This window comes from Ixodes scapularis, unplaced genomic scaffold, assembly GCF_016920785.2.
Source record: "Ixodes scapularis isolate PalLabHiFi unplaced genomic scaffold, ASM1692078v2 PGA_scaffold8__174_contigs__length_109621045, whole genome shotgun sequence".
Classification (NCBI taxonomy): Eukaryota; Metazoa; Arthropoda; class Arachnida; order Ixodida; family Ixodidae; genus Ixodes; species Ixodes scapularis.
In genome coordinates, this window is record NW_024609883.1 from 4,694,958 (window position 1) to 4,710,289 (window position 15,332).

Consider the following 15,332-nt stretch of genomic DNA (forward strand, 5'->3'; position numbering starts at 1 on the left):
TACGTTAACGTTTTGAAATTGCAGATCTTGCATTAAACGTCTTTTCTAAATCTCAATCTTTAGTATGCCCCCTCCCCTCCCTCTCCTCTTCTTCTACCCCCCCCCCCCCCCTCCGGGCTGGAATGTCCCTTTTTCTACCTTGAGGAATGTGGTCACCCTAATTATAGTTTACAAGGTCTAGTCTGCATTGATTTATTGCATTCATGCTGAAACTGGGAGGGGTTCTCTGGGTATGAATAAAGATATAAACATTTCTTGAAATCAAAACATTTGAGAAAGGATCTGAGAACGGTATCTTAGATTCTCTTCTCTTTTTCTTATCTCTAATTTTCACCTTATTTCACCTAGTGCATTTAGTTTTTTTAGCGCAGCTCTTAGCACCCGTTTTCGCGTTTCGCGGCGTGGCCCTCGGCGTAACCGCCCAACTAAACTTGGCAGGAAATTGAATTAATGTTGCGGTCATCTGACGTTAATATTTCCGCCAAGTCTAGCTGAGAAACTGAATTTTTTATGGATGACATGACACGGTCATGCAACGTCATTTTCCCCGCTACTTTTAGCGGGAAAACTGCATTTGTGTTAAGGTCATGTGACATCAATTTCCGCGCTAAATTTTGTGGAAAACTTAACCCGCTAAATTTAGTGGGCAAATTTTCCCGCTAAATTCAGGGAAATTTTTCGCTAAATGGGAGGGAGCAGAAGAGTAGGAGGGTTAGGGGGTGGGGGGTCATACCCTCCCATCCTCCTCTTCAAGATCTGTGCTCTAATTTCACATTACGGAGAATTGTAAACGTCTCATATTTCATCTTATGTTTATTCAACTTTTATATTGCAGGTGCGCTTGCAGCACAAATCTGGGTTGTGCTGATCCTCCCCTATTGGAAAAACGTGCAAGAAACACACCTGCTGCTTGTACAGTTCTGGTATGACACCACCATAATTCCTTTGTATTATGCATGCAGCTAGTTTGGTTTGGCGTTCTGCATAACTGGAGATACCGGCACCGCTATGGCTCCGGGTCTGTCAATACTGGCAGCCACTTTGCTTGCCGATATGATTCGGTGTGGCTGGTATGATTTTGCGTCCGATGACGTAGGCGACTGCCGTCTTTCCAACAAAACGCTTATACCGCAGGACCACCGGTATAACCAAATCATACATGCAGAAAGACGACCGCCATCTTCCAACAAAAACGTCCATCGTTCACCACCGCTATCGTTACATACACCATACATGTCAAAAAAGAACATAAGCCACGTTTACACGAATGCGACTTAGTCGCATTGAATCCAGTTGCCGCATTCAATATGCGGTCATGTAAACAGCATAATGCGCAAAGCGCATCGCATTTTGGAACGGGGAGGATTATCGGAAGGCGCTCGCTGCGGGAGCGAGTGAACAGCTGAGAACATGGCGGCGGCCAACCTCGTCGGCGGCGCGGAGAGCGGTCCCGCAATTTTTTTTCCCGAGAACGCAAGCTTTTATTGCGATCATAAGTAAGCGGAATATAGCGGACCTGCTCGGTGAGGGCGGCCCCGTCCAAACCTTTGCGAAGTACGACTTGCGCGTCCGAAGGGGTCACAAAGGCTTCGGTGCAAGCACGAATGACACCGAGAGCTCCGAGCACTGTAGAGCACTGCATGGTAGCGCAGAACGAGCAGCTCCTACCTCGGTGCAGTTCCTGGCTCCGCAAGAGCCTCTCGGACTCGGGGTCCGGTTGGTCCGGTCGCGATCGGCGAGGTCTAGCGCGGCGAAACGCGGAGGCTTCCTCAAAGCGTGCACACACACGTCGCCTCTCGTTCAGAGTGAACCGGCGGCCCGGCCTGGAGTAATAAACGCCTTCCGTCTCCCAACTTCTTCCACAGCACCGAAGACAGCGGGCACGATCTTTACGTTCACTGAATGTGTCGAAAGGCCTCCACGTGCGATGCACCGGAAAACGTGGTGCGGCTGGTGCCGGAACGGAACTGCATAACTTCGAGCTTTGAGTCAACGTGCACGGCAACAAACCGATCGTGACACCAAGCTGCGGATACCGCATCGCCGGTCGACAGCGGCAAACGGCCCGTTGCTCGTATCGTGGGCCGTGACTCGTACTCGGCCAACTTGGCGTCTTTTCGTGGCCCCTCGCGGTTTCGCAACCAGCCACAAACCCGACAAACCCACCAGCCCGAAACCGTAGCGACCGTAGCCTGCGTTGGAGAAAAGCGAAACCGAAACTTAAAGCTTCCGCCCAGTGGCTTTCGCTGCCGCGGCTTTTCTAACTTCGCGGCTTCTACTTCCGGTCGTCGCGGAGATGGCGAAGATAGAGCGGTGTGGGGGGTCGTTGGCTCGTTTACGGCAGAGGTTTACGGTTACGGGACAGATGTTTTGCGGTCCGTTTCTACTGCGTCTCTGGCTCTCAACTGGACGGCGCCTCTCATAGTTCAACCAGGCGTGGTCAGCCTGCGTCAGGCCGGCTCGACTCGTCCGATCGCCGGACCGCAGGCGACTTCCCAGATCGGCCGTGAGGCCTAGGATCCGAAGACGTCTGTCTCCGTGAAGCGGTAAGCGAATCTCGTCCCGTTTTCGTTCTACTTTTAAATTACGTTAGGTGCGCTACTCTGTAAGCATGCGTGCCAAGTGTTCGTAACAATTTTGAACTAGAATAATTGTGCTTCATTGGGGTCATTTGCCGAAAATGTAAATCGAGGAATGAACGAGGAGCCATGCTTGAAAACGGTGTATGTACGATGTTAACTTCTACCTGTGCGGCTTTAAAGAAAGTCAATACTGGTTACGGTTGGATGCGAGGCTGGTCCCAATGCAATGGTAAGCACTTAGAGCGCCTTTCTGAACGGCATGTTAGCAATATAGCGATCAAAGAGACGAGCGACGACGAGAAGCTACGAGAGCCGGCGCCGAGCGCCGAAGATTTCTCACTCTCGCTGCTTGCGCCGCTCGGTTCTTGGGCTTCTAGAAAACGTCGCTCATCGCCTTGGTCGCTCGCACCAATCGCTTTCATAATGTGTGTCTCGTCGCGCGGCTGACCACCGTGTTTATTCAAATATAAGTCGACCTTTTTTTTTTTTTTTTTTCTTCTCGGAAATTGTGATTAAAGAATTTCGACACCTACATTCGCGACCAAATTTTGCGACCCTACCGGAGGCATGAAGCTATCGAGTCACCGAGCCGGCGTTGCCGTAGGGCCGCGCCGCTTTTTGTTTCGAAAAGCTTTTGGTTGCCGAAATGGCTCGCCGCCCGCGGTGGCCAGTGCCGCTGTCGCGCGCACCGCTCGGGCGTCGGATTTCGACATCGCGCCTCTAGCGTTCCCCTTGCTGGGCAACGGGGAAGGAGAGCAACGCGATGCGCCATGCACTTTACCCTCCATCCTCGCAAACGCGCAAAAAAAAAAAAAAAGAAAAAAAAAGTTATTTTTGTTAGTTGCTTGAGGCGGCTCGGCTCGCGTGTTGCTCATGGCGACACGGCGGCTTTGCTTGCGTCTTTGTAGTTTGTCTTCCGTCGCTTCGCACCTTTTTTCGTTTCTTGTCGTCATTTTACAACGGTGTCAGTGAAGTATTGCTGCGAATTTGCGAGGATGTCTACCCAGCTGACGAAGCTTCGGACGATGATAACATGCCCAGAAGTTCTGACGGTGATGAAGATGTTGGCATCGCCCCGTGATTTAGCTGAGAGTGATGTAAATAAAGGTTTTTTTCTTTCTTTTGCCCAAAATTTCCCCTGTTCTTAAAAATAAAAAAAAAGATCGACCTATATTTGAATTTTTTTTTTTTGTTCTTGGTGGATTTAATAAATAGGGTTCGACCTATTTTCGAGTAAATACGGTAACTTTAATTTTTATTTCGGGTTACGTCGGACGTAACGTTAGACACTCCGTTACACTTAAGGAAAATAGGGCTGTTGGTTCATCATATAAACCAACCATTTGTGTTTAATTAAAATGCATCACTGACCTAAAAAAAAAATACTGCTATCCTAGAGTTTATGCTATAGGAATGTAGCGCTTCAGATAAATTTGTTAATTTTTACTTTTAGTCCCTGCCCCCTCCAGATACAACATCTGGCCTAAAGCAGTGTTCCGGATCTCCTTCCAAGACCTCAGGCGGGTCGGTCGACATTCAATCCAAGAGTCGGCGGCGTCTCATGGGCGTGTTACTGGTGCTTACTGGATGGTGCTACCGAGGGAAAAGTGGTCATGCTTGGGAAAGGCAAGTATGGCCGCCGTAAGTACACATATTGTCTTTACCTTTGCTCGAATCCACTTTTAAGAAATGCACAGTTCGCATGTGTGCATCTCTCAATGTTTCCACAGTCGGCTGTTTTTTTTTTTTTTTTTTGAGTGCTCCAACTCTGTCAGCGCTAGTTTCTCTAGATCATGCAAATGGGATGCAACACTAAACCACATATGCTCTCGCAACAAACAGTGCTGTGCAGAAGCACAGTGGAATTTACTCTAGCTTTATAATGCAGCACAAAATAGTTGACACCAAGTATAGCTACTTTTGTGACTCCGTTTAACCAAAAGCTCTGCCGAAACAAACTTGCCGCCTTATAGGTAGTGCAAAAGAACCTCGCGTGCCTAACCTATTACATCACTATTACATCAATATATAAAACTGTTGATGCCGAGTGAGAATTCAAGGTTCCGAATCTGTCGTGCGAGTTAAATAAGAACCAATAAAAAGCTCTACAAAGGAAATTTTGTTAAAGGAGGCTGTATAAGCATTAGAATAGCACATGCCATGCTAAAAAAAATGCAAATTCTTGTTAGGTATGCAAGGATGAGAATGCTGTACCGTTTCTGATGTGTCACAAAAAAAAATCTGCCATACAGTGTTCCTTATGGAAGTACAAACTGTCGATTTCAAAGCCCAGAAGTTTTATTCAAGAATGTTCCTCAATACAAATGTATTTAGAGATCTGAGCCACTGACTCATACATGACTATGTGGCGAACATTCATTTTCATGTGCATTATAGTTTACAAGGTCTAGTCTGCATTGATTTATTGCATTCATGCTGAAACTGGGAGGGGCTCTCTGGGTATGAATAAAGATATAAACATTTCTTAAAATCAAAACATTTGAGAACAGACTATACGGCTCTGCATTGCAGTAGTAGTTTTATTTGTAGTCTTTACAGTTGAATGTGAATATTTGACAGAAGTCTCTCAGGTTGGGGCGAAAGAGGGTTAAATGAATGCATTTGATCATTCGCCTTAATTCGGTACCCATCATTTTAACGCCTACGTGGCCTTGTCCTGGGGGGTGACAATGACTAAAATAAGAGGATCTATGTGCTGATCACGAAAGAATATGCTAGCCATTCTAATGTAGCTCTGCCAAGTACTTGATTGTGATTTGTTTTTATTTTCAGCTACTTGGGTGCCTCAAGATCTGGAGATCCTAGTGGCCACAAGCTTGGACTCAATCTTCTTCTGTGGTCTGGCCAGGACCATGGGGGAGATAATCCCAGCAACAAGAGCATCGCAGTAGCTCCCTGCCTATGACTTTCGATCAGCGTCACGACGGGAGTCCTCGTGCCACCAGGTGTTAGGTATGCCACTTGAAATAAGCATTTTTCTTACCTATTACTAGAACAGCAAAAGCACTACTAAGCCTAAAATGCAAAAAAACATATTCAAATCTTGGGTTGGATGGAGTTCCAATTACGAAAAGGAGTCTGCAGACATGATTAACATGTGAACTTAAAGCCCGCGGATGTAGGTTCGACGGTGTCACAGAAATAACTTCCCGCAGATCACCTTGTTCGTGCTTTACCCAAACAAATTCTTAAAATAATCATTATGTTTCGTTGGTGTCATCAATCTTATGTCCCTACCACACCCAGCAGTCGGGACATGTGAAATATAAAAAAACAGGAACTTGCACATTGTCAGCTCTGCAAAGATTTTTATAGTAAACAGAGCATAGCACATTCAGCTTAAGAAAAAAATTCAGTGCAGGCCTATATTCATGGTTCACATATGTGTAATTGCTCTTCATAATGAAGTGAAAACTGCTTAACTTGCGGCCCACTACAGGCTTTCTATTAGTGTTAAAAAGTGTGGTAGAAAACATGATTGCGCTTGGAAGACGGGGACATAGGAAGGACAGACACAACAGAGCGCTAACATTCAACTGATTTAATTCCAGAACCTCAGCGTAGAAAGGGACTTTGTCGCCGCACCACATCTCAACCAATTCGTTCTGCCACGGACCGCAAGTACGCCAACTCCTTATCCGCCAAGTCAATTGACGCCATACTGACACAACTTGTGCCGGAACTATTTATAGTGTCAGCCTCCATAATCTCGCTAACAGTCCTATCTTTGTGCCTCTCAAGAACAGTAGACGAAGCAAATAATTGTTTGCACCCGCAGTCATGACAGTGACACGACAGATCATCACTGCGAGTGCAAACCATTATTTGCTTTGTCTACTGTTCTTGCTAGGCACAAAGATATGACTGTTAGAGAGATTATGGAGGCTGATGCTATAAATAGTTCTGGCACGTGTTGTGTCAGTGTGGCGTCAATTGACTTGGCGAATAAGGAGTTGGCGTACTTGCGGTCCGTGGCAGGGCCACGGATTGGTTGAGATGTGGTGCGGTGACGCAGTGTGTTTTTACGCTGAGGTTCTTGAATTAAATCAGTTGAAAGTTAGCACTCGGTGGTGCTTCCTATGTCCCCGTCTTCAAAGCGCAATTATGTTTTCTAACGTACCGTACCAACTTGCCCAACAATCAGCACTTGTTAAAAAGTGCTATTGTGTTTTAAGCAGCTCACACCAAATATTTTCTTGAAATACATAGGTTCATGAAAATTATTATGTAGATGTTGGCAGACAGTCATGGTGAGGCCAATCTTTAATGCCAAGGGGTCCACTTATTCAGAGTTAATTGAGTTTGTAAATATTGTAGGTCGCAAATTAAATTTTTATGGTATGCAATGGGCACAATCATCCGTAATGACTAGCTCAACCTAGGGGAACTTCATATGTTTAGTAGGGCAAGATGGTTTCGAAAAACAAAGTATTTAGTTTATTCAACTCCTGCACTAACCTTGTCTTTAGAAACTTTTTATATTCTTTGCGATGCTGAGATAAGATTCTGGAAATAATTTTTCTAGAACTACTCTAGATATTTCCAGTTCATCATTTTTCTCGCAAAGCATTTGAAAGAGCCAAACCCTGTAATGTACGGAGGGAATTCACGATGCGACTGACAGTTTGGAACATTCGGCACTGTAACAGTAATAATGACATGTCACTTATGTAATGCTCATTATCACAGATCAAACTGCTTTTTCCGTCTACACTCATTTTCAGTAGACTCATCCAGCGAACTCCCACCTGAGACTGCAGCGCTGGGTTCTGCAAAGTAATTTGAATGAATAATGATGCAACAGGTTTCTTTGAGCGTGCGTCTAACACATATTCTTTTTATTGAATCTGCTAACTGTATTCATGACCATGTCCATAATTGTATCCACATTCCAGCTTATTTTTATTTTGACATTTGAGTTTTCCTCAGTACTTTTCTCAACATCTGTGCTTGTTGAACCGTACTCAAGTCCATACATCTTGTCTTTCGCTTTTACATTAATATATAGAACTGTTGATGCCGAGTGAGAATTCAAGGTACCGAATCTGTCGTGCGAGCTAAATAAGAACCAATAAAAAGCTATACAAAAGAAATTTTGTTAAAGGAGGCTGTATGGGCATTAGAATAGCACATGCCATGCTAAAAAAAAAAGATACAAATTCTTGTTAGGTATGCAAGGATGACAGTGTTGTGCTGTTTCTGATGTGTCACAAAAAACAAAAAAAAAATCAGTGCCATACAGTGTTCCTTATGGAAGTACAAACTGTTGAATTCGAAGCCCAGAAATTTTATTCAAGAATGTTCCTCAATACAAATGTATTTTGAGATCTGAGCCACTGACTGATACATGACTATGTGGCAAACATTCATTTTCATGTGCATTATAGTTTACTAGATCTAGTCTGCATTGATTTATTGCATTCATGCTGAAACTGGGAGGGGTTCTCTGGGTATGAATAAAGAGATAAACATTTCTTGATATCAAAACATTTGAGAACGGACAAAAGGAAGGATCTGAGAACGGTATCTTAGATTCTCTTCTTTTTCTTACAGTATGTCTAATGTTCACTTTATTTCACCTGATGCATTTAGTTTTTAGCGCAGCTGTTAGCACCCGTTTCCGCGTTTCACGGCGTCGCTGTCGGCGTAACCGCCCAACTAAACTTGGCAGGAAATTGAATTAATGTTGTGGTCATATGACGTTAATATTTCCGCTAAGTCTAGCTGAGAAACTGAATTTTTTTATGGATGACGTGACACGGTCATGCGACGTCATTTTCCCTGCTACTTCTAGCGGAAAAACTGCATTTGTGTTGAGGTCATGTGACATCAATTTCCGCGCTAAATTTAGTGCGAAACTTAACCCGCTAAATTTAGTGGGGAAATTTTCCCGCTAAATTCAAGGAAATTTCCCCCTAAATGGGAGGGAGCAGAAGAGGAGGAGGGGAGGGGAAGGAGGGGCATACCCTCCCATCTTCCTCTTCGAGAGCTGTACTGTATTTTCTCATTACAGAGAATTGTAAACGTCTCATATTTCATCTCATGTTTTTTCAACTTTTATATTGCAGGTGCGCTTGCAGCACAAATCTGGGTTGTGCTGATCCTCTACGCACAAGTTAGGAACTCCTGAGTGACAAGAGTGGGAGTTTGGTCTGACAGCTCAAGGGACACCATTGTTCAGTATCGAATTTTTAATTATCTTCTTTTGAGCAAAGTTAAGCTTTGCTGCATGCAGTTCTTCTAAAAATAAATACCTGCAACCAAATTTACCAGGTCACGACATTTTGCCTCTGCTCTTAGTGCTCCTGGTGAGCCTCGGATAAGAGCTTACTGGTGTGCAAACATCATAATTGTTTGAAACCACTCACTGATGTAGAGACTCATTGACATCCAGCATTCCAATGAAACGCTGGATATCCACAAGTCTTTCTTGAACAATGCAAGCGGGAAAGGAACCATACAATCATATTGTATTGGGGGACATTCTACAGAGTGTTTTTTTGTATATTTTACAGATTTAAAAAAAAAGCCGTAAAAGCTACATTTACGCAGTCTGTACACGTGAGTTATATGGCCAGGGCGGCAAAGTATAAAAGGCTAATTTGTAATGATCAGTCGGCTTATTACAGAGATGTGCCAGACTTCTTTCAGAAAACTAGATGGAGGTTCATTCTCGCATGGTTTTATCCCGCGAATCTGAATATCCCGTTGGTTTTCCACAAAGATATAACTAAACGTGAGAAAACACAAAAAAAAACATCCTACCAATAGTGACATCGCAAGAAGACCTTTCAGCCGCCAAGTGTGTCTCGCTTAAGGGCCGCGCGTCCAGTCGCAAGTTTTCTAGGTATATTCTCCCGCATTGGCACCAGTCGTGACACATTTTTCTGCCCCTTTAAAAAATAGCATGTGCGTGCATAGCTTTCATAGGCGCTGAAGATGCGTGAACAAAAATTTTGAAAGCTGCTCTTGTGACGTCGCTCTCTAGGGAAGTGCTTTCAAAGCGCTTTAAAAATGACTCTATGCAGCCTCGATTAATTAAATTAGCAAATAATTTTGATATTTGAGATTCTGGAGGTCAAATGAAGAAGATTTAAAAGTGTTTTCTCAAATACAAAACCGCTTCAGCCTCTCTCTTAAGTATAGTATGTTCCTGAAATTTTTAATCAGTGAAAATAGACCCATGGTTCCAATTAGAAACTTCTAAGCATCATCAAAACACACTAAATAAATTTTCTTTGTGAAGATATAAGACAAGAGCAGCATTTTATGGTGTTCTAAAAAAATGGTCAATTTGGACGCGTTTCCAGGCTTCGGTTTCTTACCAGAGCGCATCTTTGCACCTTCGCTCCTGCTGCCCGGTGGCCTCAGTGCGAAGCCGCCCCCTCGCCTCCCTCGTAGGATGGAGGGAAGCAAGGCGCACGTGTGTTGCGCGTCTAAGCCCCTGGGGAACGGGACTGTGGGCGCTAAGATGAGCTCTGATAAGAAACTGAAACCTAGAAACTCGTCCAAATACAGCATTTTTACAGAACGCGTAAAATGCTACCCCTGCATTATATCCTTCTAAAAAGAGTTGATTTTGTGGTTTTCAGTGACTCAGCAAGTTTCCAATAGAAACCATAGTTTCATTTTCACTAATTAAAAAGTTAATTAACAAATTGTATTTAATTATCTGACTGATCGTTACGACTAGGTCCCTATACTACGTACGCCTGGCCATATAACTCGCCTGCACAAATCGCATTAATTTAGCTTTCACAACCTTTCTAAACATATATGTAAAGCTTAAAACTAAATTGCCGTGTACAACAGTGAAAAGGCGAAACCACCATGTTGGAGCCATATGGCTCCAACATGGCGGTATCGCCTTTTCGCTGGTATAGGATGTCCCATATTACGTTATCCATGTATGGTTCCGTCCGCCTACATGGTTCCGCCATAATCCACAACGCCGGTATAGGATGTCCCATAATACGACACGCTTGTATGGTTCCGCCTACCTGTATCTTTCCGCCGTAATCCACTATACTGGAGCTGCCTTTTCGCTTGTGTAGGATGTCCCATATTACGGTTACGCTTGTATGAGCCTTTTCCATCATCTTTTCATCATCGATATTTTCCAACAGGGTCTACGCACAAGTTAGGAACTCCTGAGTGGCAAGAGTGGGAGTTTGGTCTGACAGCTCAAGGGACACCATTGTTCAGTATTGAATTTTTAATTATCTTCTTTTGAGCAAAGTTAAGCTTTGCTGCTTGCAGTTCTTCTAAAAATAAATACCTGCAACCAAATTTACCACGTCACAACATTTTGCCTCTGCTCTTAGTGCTCCTGGTGAGCCTCGGATAAGAGCTTACTGGTGTGCAAACATCATGCTTGTTTGAAACCGCTCACTGATGTAGACTCGCTGACATCCAGCATTCCAATGAAACGCTGGATGTCCACAGGTCTTTCTTGAACAATGCAAGCGGGAAAGGAACCATACAATCGTATCGTATTGGGGGACATTCTAGAGAGTGTTTTTTTGTATGTTTTAGAGATATTTTTTAAAAAAGCCGTAAAAGCTACATTTACGCCGTCTGTGCACGTGAGTTATATGGCCAGGGCGGCATAGTATAAAAGGCTAATTTGTAATGATCAGTCAGCTTATTACAGAGATGTGCCAGTCTTCTTTCAGAAAACTAGATGGAGGTTCATTCCAGCATAGTTTTATCTCGTGAATCTGAATATCCCGTTCGTTTTCCACAAAAATATAACTAAACGTGAGAAAGCAAAAAAACATCCTACCAATAGTGACATCGTAAGAAGACCTTTCGGCCGCCAAGCGTGTCGCTTAAGGGCCGCGCGTCCAATCTCAAGTTTTCTAGGTATATTCTCCCGCATTGGCACCAGTCGCGACACATTTTTCTGCCCTTTTAAAAAATAGCGCGTGCGTGCATAGCTTTGATAGGTGCTGAAGATGCATGAGCAAAGATTTCGAAAGCCACTTTTGTGACGTCTCTCTCCAGGGAAGTGCTTTCACAGCGCTTTAAAAATGACTTTGTGCAGCCTTGATTCATAAAATTGCCAAATAATTTTGAGATTCTGGAGGTCATATGAAGAAGATTTAAAAGTGTTTTCTCAAATACAAAACCGCTTCAGCCTCTCTCTAAGTATAGTATGTTCCTGAAATTTTTAATCAGTGAAAATAGACCCATGGTTCCAATTAGAATCTTGCTAAGCATCATCAAAACACACTAAATCAACTTTCTTTGTGAAGATATAAAACACGAGCAGCATTTTATGGCGTTCTAAAAAAATGGTAAATTTGGACGCGTTCCCAGACCGGTTTCTTACCAGAGCGCATCTTTGCACCTGCGGTCCTGCTGCCCGGTGGCCGCAGTGCGAAGCCGCCCCCTCGCCTCCCTCGTAGGATGGAGGGAAGCAAGGCGCACGTGCATTGCGTGTCTAAGGGGGAACAGGACCTTGGGCGCAGAGATGAGCTCTGATAAGAAACTGAAACCTAAAAGCTCGTCCAAATAAAGCGTTTTTACAGAACGCGTAAAAGGCTACCCCTGCATTATATCCTTCTAAAAAGAGTTGATTTTGTGGTTTTCAATGACTCAGCAAGTTTCTAATTGAAACCATATTTTCATTTTCACTAATTAAAAAGTTAATTAACAAATTGTATTTAATTATCTGACTGATCGTTACGATTAGGTCCCTATACTACGTACGCCTGGCCGTATAACTCGCCTGCACAAACCGCATTAATTTAGTTTTCACGACCTTTCTAAACATATATGTAAAGCTTAAAACTAAATCGCCCTGTACAACAGTGAAAAGGCGAAACCAGCAGGTTCGAGCCATATGGCTCCACCGTGCTGGTATCGCCTTTTCGCTGGTATAGGTTGTCCCATATTACGTTATGCATGTATGGTTCCACATGGTTCCGCCATATTCCACTACGCTGGTATAGGATGTCCCATAATACGACACGCTTGTATGGTTCCGCCTACCTGTATCGTTCCGCCTTAATCCACTATACTGGATCCGCCGATTCGCTTGTATAGGATGTCCCATATTACGGTTACGCTTGTATGAGCCTTTTCCGTCATCTTTCCATCATCGAAATTTTCCAGCAGGGGAAACTGCCAGTCGCATCATTCTGTGAGTTCCCTCCGTACATTACAGGGTTTGGCTCTCTCGAATGCTTGGCGAGAAAAATTATGAACTGGAAATATCTAGAGTAGCTTTAGAAAAACTATTTCCAGAATCTTATCTCAGCATCGTAAAAAATATAAAAAGTTTCTAGAGACAAGGTTAGTGCAGGAGTTGAATAAACTAAATACTTTGTTTTGCGAAACCATCTTGCCGTAGTAAACGTATAAAGTTCCCCTAGTTGGAGCTAGTCATTACGGATAATTGTGTCCATTGCTTACCATAAAAATTTAATTTGCGACCTACAATATTTACAGACTCAACCAACTCTGAATAAGTGGAACACTTGGCACTAAAGATTGGTCTTACCATGACTGTCTGCAAACATCTACATAATAATTTCCATGAACCTATGTATTTCGAGAAAATATTTGGTGCAAGCTGCTTAAAACACAATAGCACTTTTTAACACTAATAGAAAGCCTGTAGTGGGCCACAACTTAAGCAGTTTTCACTTCATTCTGAAGTGCAATTACACATATGTGAACCATGAATATAGGCCTGCACTGAATTGTTTTCTTAAGTTGAACGTGCTATGCTCTGTTTACTATACAAATCTTTGCAGAGCTGACAATGCGCAAGTTCCTGCTTTTTTTTCTATTTCACATCTCCCGACTGCTGGGTGTGGTAGGTGTTAGAAGACATGTCGCTAGATGGCGCCACCCTCCTGTGTATTTTGGCGCCATCCACCTCCGGGCCGAAGGCATAGGCATATCAGACGCAGGGCGCGAAGTACGCACCACAATGTAACTCGTCATTAAGCATTCAATAAACAGTTCTTAAAGGTTAAACGTGTCCGCAACCAACGACATTGAAACATGGTGTCAGAAGTGGTAGAAGTCAACGCGCTCGTCCACTAGTGCAGCCACTGAAGACGACATGGAAAGGATCCCGCCGCCGCCGAAGTTCGAGAACGACAGCAACGCTGCCGAACAATGGCGCACCTTCAAGCAAGCCTTCACGCTCTACATGAAAGCTACGGATGTCAGTGGAACATCCTCCGAAAGGCAAGTTGCTCTCCTTTTGACAATCGGTGGACAAAGCCTACTGGACATCTATAATACGCTAAACTTTGGAAGCGCAACGCAAGAAAGACCTCACCCCGAGTATGATTTTGAGCACGTGGTGAGGCTTATGGATGCACACTTCTTACCGAAGCAAAACGAAGTATACTCCCGCTACATCTTTCGCACTCGAGTACAACTCCCCGACGAGAGGTTCGACACGTTTTTAACCGATCTCAAATTGAAGACTCGGGACTGCAACTTCGGACCTGAAAAGGAGAAGATGATTCGAGACCAGATGGTCTGCGGAGTGAATGACGAGAAAGCGCGAGCGGACATTCTAAAACTTGATGAACCGTCGCTTGAAAAGGTTGTCAAGGTATGTCTAGCGCATGAGTCAACGAAGCTGCAACTTAAAGTCTTCAAGGAAGGCAGACCAGCAACTGAGGAAGTTCATGCAGTGAAAGACAGACGCCGTCGTCTACCACCTGTTGACCGAGCAAAAGATAAAAAGACAAGTTCGAATCAAGCAGTATAGCATTGTAAGTACTGCGGAAGCGATCATGCACGTGCTAGAAATGCTTGTCCAGCATGGAACAAAACATGCAACAAATGCAAAAAACAGAACCATTTTGCAGTTGTGTGTAAAAACAGCAAGACTGTTGCCAGTTTGGAGCCAGAAGACGACACAGATGAAATACTGATGGTGCAAAGCGGCAAACCAAGTCCACTGTTTGCGACTTTAAATCTGAACCAAAAAGGAATAAGGTTCCAGGTTGACAGCGGGGCTGCTGTAAATGTCATCACTAAGAGAAATGTGTCGCCTGATCAGATAATGCCGACGTCTACAACGCTGAGAATGTGGAATGGTACCAAGGTAGTGCCATACGGCAAGGCGAGGTTGAATGTATCCACTGCTAATGGACACAAGCACTTTGTTTACTTTGTCGTGGTGCGTGATGACCTCAGACCCCTTATCGGACGAAAGACAGCCGAGCAGATGGGACTGATCACAGTGAATTACAGTCTGGTTGCCAGCATCAGTGCTGCAGGTGCACAGGGTGCACTGGAACAGATCATGGAAAGACACTCCGACGTCTTCGGACAGTCTTTAGGCTCATTACCTGGACTTGTACACCTGGTGACTAAACCTGCTGCAAGCCCAAAGGCGGTGACAGGCTGTCGGGTGCCAGTGAGTGTTAAACCGCAGCTAGAAAAGACAATCAGAAACCTAGAACAAAGGGGAATCATCAAAAGTGTCACCGAACCAACCCCGTGGGTGAGCCGAATGGTTGTTGCCACGAAGAAAAATGGTGATATGAGAATCTGCATTGATCCTCAAGCTCTTAATGAAGTTTTGGAGCGAGAGCGACACCCCTTGCCAATCTTGGACGACATTCTGCCCGAAGTTGCTAAAGCCAAGGTCTTCTCGAAGCTGGACCTGCGTGACGGCTATTGGCAGTGCATTTTGGACGAAGAGTCAAGTGTACTCACCACCTTCCAGACACCAATGGGACGTTACCGCTG

General features: G+C 44.2%; 1 pseudogene; it reads left to right on the plus strand.

Moving 5' to 3' along the window:
* Positions 1-13,536: 13,536 nt before the first annotated feature.
* LOC121833479 lies at positions 13,537-14,760 on the plus strand (annotated as a pseudogene).
* The last annotated feature ends 572 nt before the right edge of the window (positions 14,761-15,332 follow it).